The sequence below is a fragment of the Dreissena polymorpha genome, chromosome 1, assembly GCF_020536995.1.
Source record: "Dreissena polymorpha isolate Duluth1 chromosome 1, UMN_Dpol_1.0, whole genome shotgun sequence".
Classification (NCBI taxonomy): Eukaryota; Metazoa; Mollusca; class Bivalvia; order Myida; family Dreissenidae; genus Dreissena; species Dreissena polymorpha.
In genome coordinates this window covers 35,837,179-35,849,402 of record NC_068355.1, presented here as the reverse complement: position 1 = coordinate 35,849,402, position 12,224 = coordinate 35,837,179, and the positions used below count along the sequence as shown (strand labels likewise).

Sequence of the window (12,224 nt, the reverse complement as noted above, 5' to 3'; positions counted from 1 at the left end):
TTCACAAAACTTGGTCAGAATGTATACACTGAAAATATCTTTGCGAAAATGAGCCAAATCTGTACAAACGCAAAGTCACCTGGTCAAATGCAAGAAAAACAAACATGTTTTCACTCTGGAATAAAATGCCTTGATACCACTTTAAAGTCACATTTTTTTTACTTAATCTTGATGAAATCAAAGCGCTGAAGGCACTGAAGTTGGTCGCTATTTAATATTTTTTAGGCGCAACTCATTTTTTCAAAATTAGGCTAAAGCTTTTTAAATAGCAAGTTTGAAATAAACACAGCCATTCCTTGAGAAATCCTATACCAAGGTTGTTCAAATTATTTGATCCATCAATTTACATGACTGTCAAGGGGCGGGGCTACTTTTGTTATAGATATACAGTCGAAACTGACCTAACGGCCACCTGAATTTACCGGTCACCTGTAGACAACGGTCAGTCTGGAATCCCCCCAACGAAAAACACTATATTACACCTGAATTTAACGGCCACCTGTCCATAACGGCCAACGGCCGCTATATTCAACTCCGAAAGTCATGTTTGAACTGAAATCAACGGTCACGCGTCAGTCGTCTCGATCGCGAAAATTAAAAACACTGCACATCATTTGTCCGTCTAGTTTGCGGTTAAAGCTTTGATAGCGGTAATTGCCTTTGATATTATAAAAGCGGCCCGTTGCGAGTAAACAAATAATAAGGTGTTGAGAAGGTTTGTTTTCCGGGAGTAATTGTGGGGGTTTCTTCAACAGAAAATATGTCAGAGTTTTGACACGTTTAAAGTAAAAATCGCTAATAAAATGACCGCTAATTAGTACATTGTACTTACAACATTGAGTATCGATTTTAAAATAACATTTTCGGATCATTCTTTAAAAGAGCTTTCTAGCATTCACAACACTTTTAAAAGCAATTGGAATAATAAATCACGGAATAACAATGAGTGGTAAACATAAATTCCTCACATTAGAGAAGCGAGTCAAGTGTTTGAAACTGTTTGAATCTGGAAAAAGTTCGCATGTAATAGCAAGTCAGCTCTGTGTTGGACGTACGCATGTGCAGAGTGTGCTTAAGCGTAAGCGAGAAATTATGGAGGAGTATGAATCGAATGCAAATGTGAGTTTGAAGCGTTGTATTTTGTATGAAGTTGTTGAATTAAAATGCTTTTTGTGTGATGTTTGCGTACAAATAAATTTTAACAAACTTTTTGCGTCTTTTTCTTTGAATTAGAACGGTACAATATCACCGTACTATCGGTTTATGAAAGCGAATCCGCTTTTTAGACTTGTACGGACGTGGTGTCAACAGCACGTGACAAGTTGTTTACTGAATGATTGAGATGCATGAGTAAACAATTATACTAGCGTTGATAAAGTTATTGCTTTAGTTTAATGACAATATGAAATTAAATCAATCTATAAGATATTATTCTGTATTATTCAATGTAAGTAAATTCTGTTATTATGCTTAGTTAACGGCAATGAGCATTTGTTTAACACTGTATGCAAACGACTGGGTGGGGTAACGACGTAGCAATACTACCAACTGACAAACCATCTTAAAATTGTGATCTGAATTCAACGGTCACCTGTGGACAACGGTCACTTTGGTAATTTCCCTTGACTGACCGCTGAAGTCAGGTTTGACTGTATATAGAAGACATTACATACTGTCCATGTTACTAACTAACCAGTGATTTGTTTTGCTTTTATTTGTTACAGCCTGTGCCATTTGAATTGGGAAAATTTGCACGATTAACCGTGAAATTGGGAAAAATTAAGCATTACCGGTATATATATGATTATAAGTAACGGATTTAATATTGTTTTTAAGTGAATGTTCAGGGGGTTTTCTAGCTATTTTGGACAAGATGCCTGGTCAAATTGGGATTTTTTTAAATGAATAAAAGTGGCAACTTTAGGAATTATTTATTGTCAAAAAATAAAGTTGAGATCTAGATCGAGTTAAGAAATCATAATTTAGTGATAAGAGACTTCAATTTTAGAAAAAAAAAGATTTTTTTTTTTTTGAAATTGGGCTTTTTGGGGAAATTTTGGTCAGATTCTTGGAAAAAAACGTGGAATTTTGCGATTGGGAAGCAGCTGAAAATTGGCTGTAATTTTAAGCACAAAAATTCACTGCTAACTTTTAAAAAATCTCTGTAACCACATGGATTAGAGCGTTGATATTTGGTAAGTGACATCAGATAGTGGTCCTCAGCAAATTATGTTCCCCATGTGCCAAAACTGGTCAAACCACAGGAGTCTCATGGTTAGTTTAATATTTAATATAAACTGTATAGGCAAAATAATGTTTTGCTCTTAATCCATTTGAAATAAATTACTCAGGTATGCTAACTAGTGGGATTTTGTTGTTTATAATTTGGTTTATTGAAGTTGTTACCTTTATGTTTTTCTGTGGTTAATCATAATTGTTACTGTTTTATTTTGTAAAATTGAATTTTTATTTCGAAGACATTACCTGATTATTCAGACCTTTTTCAGCCGTATGTACCAGTCCGTTAAATGACCACATCTCGAAGCAAAATGGTAAAAAAATTCCATATTATGGAAGACATGTCAAATGAATATTTGTCCCCTACCGGTGAAACCGAAGAGTGACTTATGGTGTGCGCTCTGTGTGTCTGTCAGTCTGTCACACTTTTCTTGATCATGTGATAACTTTAAAAGTTCTTCATATTTTTCATGAATCTTGAAATATGGCAATATGGAGATTATGTACGTCATTTCATTTTGTTCCTATGTCAAAATTCTGGTTGCTATGGCAACCTATAGATTAAAAATATTGCTGAAAATGGTGGATCCTGCGATAACTTTAAAAGTTCTTCATATGTTTTTCATAAATCTTGGATAGATGGCAATATGGATAATATGCACATCATTTCATTTTGTTTCTACATCAAGAATTCTGGTTTCTATGGCAAGAAATCAACTACAAATATTGCTGAAAATGGTGGATCCTGCGTAGGTAGAGGAGTTTTATTCCTTGGCAATAGTCTTGTTATATGAAGTATATAACTATAATTTATATGATGTTGTTTGTATCATTTGAATTTTTATAAAGAGTTGTATGAAAAAATTTTGTCCCAAATCAATAGATCTTCTGAGCAATAATTTTTTAATTTTGCAAGAAAACAACCTGTAATTAAAGCAAAATTTGTTCTCGTAAATTGTTGACAGCTGTTATACCATATTTGAAGAATAAGTATTGTCCACATAAGCAAGATGCTTTAGTATGATGACCGTGTTTCAATTGCTGTGTTCAAAAATACATATCATCAATACTAAGTTGCTTTGAAAATGTAAACAAATTCAATGTTTATAGAAATTATCATATACAATTACAATGTCCTTTACAAAACCTAACCAATACCATGTTTTGAAATCCAACACACTTCATTTCTTTTCTGACACTGTGTGCATGCAGTTCTCACCATTTTGTTAATGGGACAGGGGCCCTTTGCATTGCGGAAATCGCATTGTTTGACAAATTTGTAGAATTGAACTTGTTTTTCTTGCCAACAAATACTTGAATATTGAGAATACCCCTGCGAAATGTTGTTTTGCAGTTCACAAATAATTCGTGAACAGTTCATGAACTGTTCGTGAACCGAGTTCATGAATAGTTCACGAATAGTCAGTGAACAGAAAATGAGTCACGTCTATGAAATGTTCTTGAAATTTTAGTTCATGAACTGTTCATGAACACTATTGGCATGAAGTGTTCATGAAATATTCTTGAAACCTAATGACATGAAGTGTTCATGAACTATTCTTGAACCATAATGACATGAAATGTTCATGAACTATTCTTGAACCCTTATGGCATGAACTGTTCATGAACTATTCATGAACACCAATGGTATGAAGTGTTCTTGAACAGTTCATGAACAACACAGTTCTTGAAAAGTTCTTTAGGGTTGTGCTGTTCATGAACAGTTCATGAACACTTTCCTTCTATTTTTCAATGGCTCATTTTCTGTTCACGAACTGTAAGTGAATAGTTCATGAACTAAAATTCTTCATGAGTTCATGAACTGAGGTCTTGCAAAGGTTATTATAAGTGTATTTGCAAACATGAGAGACTACAAACAATGTCATCAGCCACAGACTGCCAGGCTTAGCACAAAGACTAGTTTTCAAATTGTTTGTCAATGTCTTCAACACACTGCCATTTTCCTTTCTGGCGCATATTTGAGAATATTGAACACCATGCACTGCCTCCGGGTCCTTTCTGGTATGAGGAAAACTGTTCACATGTGCTCTAGGGAATAAAAATCATAAAAAGGTCTATAGTAAAGAGTTATTTACATTCAAACTATTATAAAAGTGAATCTATAATCAATATACATTGGGATCTGACAACAGGAAATGGACTGAAATGTCTGGTTTTGTTAGGCTACTGCATGGTGATTGGTCTGATTTTGTTCTGTAGGACATCTATCTGGGGTAAATTAAACAAGACAAAAGTCATATTTAAAATTCATATGTATATCATAACATATTATATTGGTCCCAAAACTAAGATACTTCCGATAAGTGATTATTTTACGTAATAACGAACAAATACTAATTTAATGTACAGTTACTTAGTGCAAGCCCAGTACCTTGAAGACAGAATACACTGCAGTCTGTTTGAAGCTTTTTCCAGCATTTGGTTGTGGATGCCCACTCAAGTTGAATTTTGCCATATGGGGGACATTCATCACCCTGAAATCGGTCTGTTCATTACAATAAATTACATAAAAAAACTTAATTTATAAGCATCTGCATTGCATATGTTATGATTGACATAGCAGATTACTATTTATTGTAGTCATTGATTTCTTTCTTTTTTAAAGAAAACTAACCAGATTTGTTCTGGAAGCGAATTATTTCAGTTAAATATCTATTTTATTTGGCATGGCAGTTATTTTATTAGATAATGAAGACTTTGTACCACAGTCTGTCTTTAAAACTTGTTTCATTATTGAACATAATGAGACTGTTGCACTGTGTACCACAAATAAATACATAATTTCCAGTAAACTGTTACATCACAGACTTATGGTATGAAGTACACAGGGTACAATTTACTCCTTAAAGATAATTCCATTTTATTTATAGCTAAGTAAATGATATAGACACCTTTTAGATTATTCTAATCACATCAGTTTAAAAATTACTTAACTACCAACTTATCACGGGGATTGTTTATCTAAATTTAAATTCCGAAGAGCACAAGCAAAACTTCAAAACATAATGATAAATATGTAATACCATGAAAATATATGACTCATGATTGCAATAGAAATTTGCGAGTTACAACATGTTTCATCCTATACTTTTCATAATATTCTTAAAGTGTTTACCTGTTTGTTTGTCACTTTTTCCCCAGTAGAACAGCGTATAGTAAACTCTGCAGACCACAATATTTGTTGACAAGAACGAATCACTGAACACGTTTAAATAAAATAACGCCATAACGTCACTTCCGATGTAGACCGGCATTTCCTGTCATCTATTTTTGCGACTTGTCAAAATGTCGATCCGTGACATACGCGGGCGTTTCCAGTAAGTTAAAGTGAAATAAACAGTAATTTAGACCACGACTACACTTCGGGAGTTTATATAAACGCAGAGAAACAATGTATAGAGAAGAACGAATCCAGTGATCATAGTTTGAAGGCTAATTCACTAATTGAACTTTGTGTTTTGTTGGAGAAGTTACGGTTTTGAAAGACTGTGTTTAAGAGAAAGATTGATATAATTGTAATTGTTGATCATATTTATGTGACTGGAGTTAATGATAAAAGTCAACTATTGGACGGAAGTGCTGATAATTACAAAGAAAACTATTAGTGAAAATACTGTCGCGGTCGCCAGATTGTCCAATTCAGACGCTGATTGACAATTCAGATGGAAATGTAGGTTTTTCACTGATTTATGCTATTTTTTATGTATATCCCATTTTTCAATTAATAAATTAAATGTAGCATAAATGGTCAGTTTTGTATCCATTAGGAATAATACATGTATTTGGTATTAAATTTGGATGAAGAATGTTGTTTTCCCTTATTTATTAATCCAGTTTGAAAGTGTTCATCATATAAAATACTAGTAATGACATGCATTGTCACGAATGTCTGAATTAATAAAAGCAATGACACTTACACACTATGGATTATATCACACTTACTATTAAACACGTCAGTTGGTACTCCTATACAAGTGCTTGTTTATTTGACCTCGGTTTAGACTACAATTGTTTTGTTAAATATGAAACATGAAGAAAATGTCAATTATAGTAAACTGTAGATGTCATTTCTTTCCAGAAAAAAGGCAAGGTGAGGAGGGAATTTTCGGGGGCAGTAACTGTGTAAAACCGTCGAAAAGGCATGTCAGTAGCTCAGGATACTTCATGGCATAAACTGGGTTTCGGCAGTCTAAAATGTAAGTTAATTTTAACAAACACTTCATTTGAAGCAATAGATTGTCACTGAAGCAGAACTTTACATTTAATTTTATTAAAACAATTTAGGAATATATGTCTGTCTGACCGTCTGTCTGTCAGTTTATTTTTAACTTTTAAACTTGTTAAGATATCAACTCCAAACTTCATGCATAAATAGTGCACACACATTACTACATATGTACAATAGCTGCATTTTATATGGATTTAATTCCCCTGTTCAGTTGTCCTTGTTTTACTGTCCAAGTTAGTTGTCGGGGCGATATTTAGTTCTCCTTCAGCAATGGTTCTAGTTTTATTATAAAGTCAAATAATTTATTTCAGCACACACATTCTTGATGTCCAAGCAAAAGTATGGAGGGCAGATAGTGAAGTAGGTCATGTCTCATCGTATCTGTGAAACATATCTGTGAAAAGTGCCAGTGGCGGCAAAGAAACCAGACCTGCCAGGTTGCAAGTGCACATGACTGTCCACAAGTTGAGGAGTGCAAAAACAATTTTCTTTTGCTAAAATGTTTTACTTTGTATAATGTTTTTGCATAAATTTTTGTAAGGCGTGCACTTTAGCCGTCACATCTTTTATTGACCCAAACTAATTTTTAATGACCGACAGAAAAATGTTATACAGCCTTCGGTCAAGTAATCTTCATGTCGATAGATGGACTTCAGTATGTGGCTTGTATGCCAAACTTTAAAGGTCACAGTATTTTCAAGTAGTGTGTGCCATTTTCAGGACCATCATGGTCCCCTAGTTGGAAAGTCGAAGAATAATTAACATTATTGCATATTTTATGAAAATGAACATTTAACACCATGGGAATACTGAAATGAAAATAAAAGTAACTTTGCCGATCAGGGTCCATGTTTTAATTTACCATGGCCAACTATTTTCTGTCTTTTGTCACCATTGCCGACCATGGTTAACCATGGTCAACCACTGTCCATGTTTTTTGTGACCATGGTCAACCATGGTCTGTCTTTTGTCACCATTGCCGACCATGGTTAACCATGGTCACCATTGCCGACCATGGTCTATGTTTTTTGTGACCATGGTCAACCATGGTCGACCATGTTCCTGATCATGTTCCACCACGGTTTTTGGCACAGGGCATGTCAGAACTTATCTGAGTTATGAAACCCAAGAGCATGTGCATTAAAGCACTTAGGAATATAGGAGATAGGCGGAATATAATGCAAGGCTATAAATTACTGAATATGTTTAAACGATATTTAAAAATGCAATTTTTCAAGAATAACGCAGACAGGCTTATTAATTATTAATTCTAAATACATATAAAAAGTATATTGTAACAATTAATTTCATCCTCTTCGCCTGTGGTCTCAAATGGCGTTTTGTAGCTAGCGGGCTTATCACAGGGTGGCTTGCCCTACGCCCAACCCTCCCCTTTTTTTAGATGGGCTAAGGGCTGTCATTGACTTTTTTATGACTGGGAAAACAAAATGCCAAGGAATCAAGATCCAGTAAACCAAATTTATCAATAGGATAGCTGTTAGTAATGTCTTAAGCCAGTGTATAGAATTAATATCATTGTTAAGTCTTTACAAAATTGAACTCTTTATAATTGATCAAACAGCATCTATACCCATTAATTTATTGGGACCAAAACAATTGTTCTGTGCTACAAAGAAGACGTGACATAACAAGTTACAAAGAGAAGCAAAATCTGTAGACATCAAAGTTAATGTAATTAAAACCCAATCAGTGCCCGTGAATATTATGTGTACAATAAATATGCCAGCAAGCTGTTGTGTTTAGTCAAGCGGACATATGCATCCCAGACGAAAATGCCATCAAACTTATTTTCCACCCTTGATATTGACTCTCTCAAACTTTTATGTATTTAAGTTAGGATTATCTGATGTAAGATACGCAAGTACTTACGAAAAAATGCAGTAGAAGAATTTTTTATTTTAGTGCTCAACGACTCACAAGTTATACTTATCAGTATAAGTACTCATCATGGTTACTTTTATTATACAAATTCAAATGGCTTTATTTTTATTCATTGATAAATTATAATTTATCCGCACTATGGGAAAACTGGGCTTAATATATGTGTGTGTAGTGTCTTCAAGATTAGAATGTACAGTCCGCGAAGGCTGATCGGGGACAGCACTTTCGGCTTTAATGGATTTTTTTTTAAAGGAACTCTAGTCTGAACAAAAGTCCAGTCTCGGCGGTACTTTACAATGCATTAAGCCTGGTTTTCCAAGAGAGTGGCTCAAACCAGTTATCAAAATATCAAGTCATGAGAGAGAGGAATGACTCAATGTCTGGAGAGTAACTGGCCATGTGGACACTTAAACCCTTTGCATGCTGGGAAATTTGTTGTCTGCTAAATGTCGTCTGCTGAATTTATAAAATTAGCATTTTCTTCGATTTTTTTCAAAGAATACTGTCAGAATAGCAAACAGTTTCGATCCTGATGAGAGGCCATGTTCTGTGGCGTCTCATCTGGATCCAAACTGTTTGCAAAGGCCTTCAAAATTCGTTTTTTAAACATGTTTTTATTCAGTATAAAAAGTCAATGAACTCTGCATTGTTGCTGAATATACAATGCACTTGAAAATAGGCTTTATGCTGATTGAAATTAAAAACAAAAAAAACAACTTAAGCATCAGTATCTGTTCTTTCTGAGCAAAAGTGGCATTTATTGTTAGTGAAGAAGATACATTTTCAAGAATAAACATCAGAAGTATAAATGTTTTTAGAATGTGAGCATTTTATCCAGTAATCTCAAAGTACCAGTTTTTGGATAGAAATCCAATAGCATTATTATTTAGAAGTTTGCAATCCCTTGTTCCGAAATAAAAATCATTAACAGATATGCGGAGTAATTTATTTAAACAAACAGAAAATGCATTCTGAAACCCTTAATAGGAGTCCTGCAATCATTTGTAATCAATAACTTATGTTTTAAAAAATCATTGGTTCATGCTACCAATTGTAAAATATTGCAACCAATCCCTGAATAATGTAAATATGCCATGACATTGGAATAACATATATCCCGATCAGACTAGAATATTAAATATACCCATTGTCTGTTATAAAAAAATAGTAACATAGGTTACAACTCAAATTTCTCACTTTGTTTAAACTTATTATAATTTTTAATTAACTGGTAGGAGAGAAACATACATTTATGTTTGTTCTCCCTTTCTTCTGTTTGAATCACATTCTGAAGAAGTACATGTATTTGAACTTAAGTAAACTACTTTATAATTTTAACAAAGGAAATTAAAGCAAATTTTGTTGCAGAATTTTATTTTATTTTGTATACTGTCTTGCTATACCATTTGACCCTAACATATTGACTGATTATATTCATAAATGTAGCAATATTTGTATGTTTCTTATTGGCTTTTGTGGTCTTGTGCTTCATTTAAATAAAAAAGCCTGTGTGGTAAGAGTGGTACAATAGACTGATCCCGGAAAAGCACGAGTTTAGAAAAACCCACTAATCACCCCGGTACAAACATTGCTGGTCCGTTATATCAACCAATGATAGCTTCCTTTAGATAATAACGGTTGATACGGTGTGTGATTTTGAAAGGATTACAAATGGGTCATGTTTATTTGTACCAGCAGATTAGTGGGTTTTTCCAAAAAGTTGCTTTTTCCGGGATACATATATTGTGTAGTAAAATATAACACCCTGATGCCTGTGATGTTAATCAAGATTAAAGGTAGAGGTAAATATTACTCTAAGAGGGATTTGCAGGACTGTTATATACTTAGAAGCATGATGATGATCATACATTGTTTAACCCCTAAGAAATTTATTATGATCTACGTAAATTGATGTGGGGGCGCTGCGTAAAACAACAATCAGGTCTTGTGTTCGCGGCATAATACAACTTAATAAGGTAAACATGTTCGCCGCATAATACCAATACATGTAAATGAGACCAACGTGTTCACTGCATAAAACAACAATAAGGTCATTGTGTTTGCTGCATAATACAACTCAATCATGGCGATCCATCCCTTGACAAAGAAATTGGTTTTTACAGTAATGTATGCAATTGATTTTGCGTTCATTTGCTGTTCTTGTTGATATCCAAGTTTTTCAAATGGCAGCGCTATATCATATTGTTCCCTTAGATATATTTCTCAAGAGCTAGAAGGTTACAACATAGCAGGGCATAGACTTCATTTTTGTAAATTAATACATGTTAATTATCCAAAAACTACTTCATTACACTTCTACTGTATTTATTGTTTTTAACAACAAAAACATACATCTGGAGCAGTTAGGCAAAACTTCTCTCATACAAAATTAATATAAACAATTGTTAGGTAATTGTATTAAAATGTGCAGACATGTTATGTTGTAGATAATTGTATAACCTTAATGTTGCCTTGCTAGGCTTTTCTTGTACGAATGAATGTGGCTGTGCCACTTGTGTTTTCTGATAATAATTCGCATTGTTTGTATTAACCCTAAGCTATGAATAAAAAGAACAATTTTTAGCAATTATCATATATGACTGTAAAGTGGTTTACTCTTTATCATCTTTAATTTAGTTGTAGTTGTATGCATGAACTAGGATGTACATGATTGTAATACTTAGCTATCTCTTCTCCCCAGTCAACATTTAAGCATGCCCTTCTGCAGAGTCCAATCTCTTGTACATGTAGGCTAAGAGCTTATATAGGCTGAGAGCTTTTATACGCTTTATTGCTGAATAACAGTTGTTGTTGTTGTTTATCCCTTTACCACTTAGATACGTATTTTGACGCATTAATGTATTCCCTCAGAAAGTTAAATTTAAATAAAGACCTATCTTACTAGATGCAAGTTTAAAAGGCTTCATTCCAAACCCTTAAATACTGATTAGCAGCAAACAGCATAAAACCTGAACAGCCTGCAAGTTACTCACAGGCTGTTCTGGTTTTATGCTGTTTTCACATAGCCATTTTTACATTGCTTTGAGTGGGAAAGAGTTAACTAAAATTGACGCATTCCATCTAACAACATTTTTGCTTTCTACAATGCTTAAACACTGACATGGATGGTTTCTATGAACACTCTTAATAAACTTAAATCACCTGCTTCATCTTGACTATGACATTGACCAACTTTGGGACTTAAACTCAGAAGGTCTAAATTTTGGTTACACCAAATTTACCCATCTTTAGCTTCTCCTTGAAATTAACCTCATTTTGTACTTAGATTTTTCACTCTGGCCTAGTTCTTGGTTAATTATACCCCACCAAACGAAGTTGAGCTTGTCTGTCATTCGGTCGGTCCCTCCGTATTAAGTGTCCGCTCCCTGATTAAAGCTGTTTTCATCCAAACTTCACCAAACTTGGTCAGATACTATATCTAGGTGATGTCTAGGTCAAGTTCGAATATGGGTCATGCCGGGTCAAAAACTGGGGTCACGGGTTCACTTAGTGCGTTTTAAACATTGAGCATAGTGTCCCCTCTCTAATTCAAGTAGTTTTTATATCTGATCTTCACCACACTTAGTCAGACGTTGTATGTAGATGATGTGAAGATCAAGTTCAAACATGGGCAATGCTGGGTCAAAAACTAGGTCATGGGGTCACTTAGTGCGTTTTAAACATTGAGCATGGTGTCCGCTTTTTTTGTGGCAAAATATTCTGTTTCAATGTGTCATGTGGGGGTATTCGTCACGTCTGTGACAAAGCTCTAGTTATAATTGTCATTATTCAAGCTCCTTGTATTGCATTATGTTTTATTTCCATTCGCTGTCCA

At 34.1% G+C, this 12,224-nt stretch overlaps 1 long non-coding RNA gene across 1 annotated transcript; it reads right to left on the bottom strand.

Moving 5' to 3' along the window:
* Positions 1-3,114: 3,114 nt before the first annotated feature.
* LOC127876903 (uncharacterized) lies at positions 3,115-5,811 on the bottom strand. The gene is made up of 3 exons (XR_008048144.1): positions 5,375-5,811; positions 4,631-4,733; positions 3,115-4,287 (listed from the first exon to the last, which is right to left on the bottom strand). It is a non-coding gene; the product is annotated as an uncharacterized LOC127876903 (long non-coding RNA).
* Between the last annotated feature and the right edge of the window lie 6,413 nt (positions 5,812-12,224).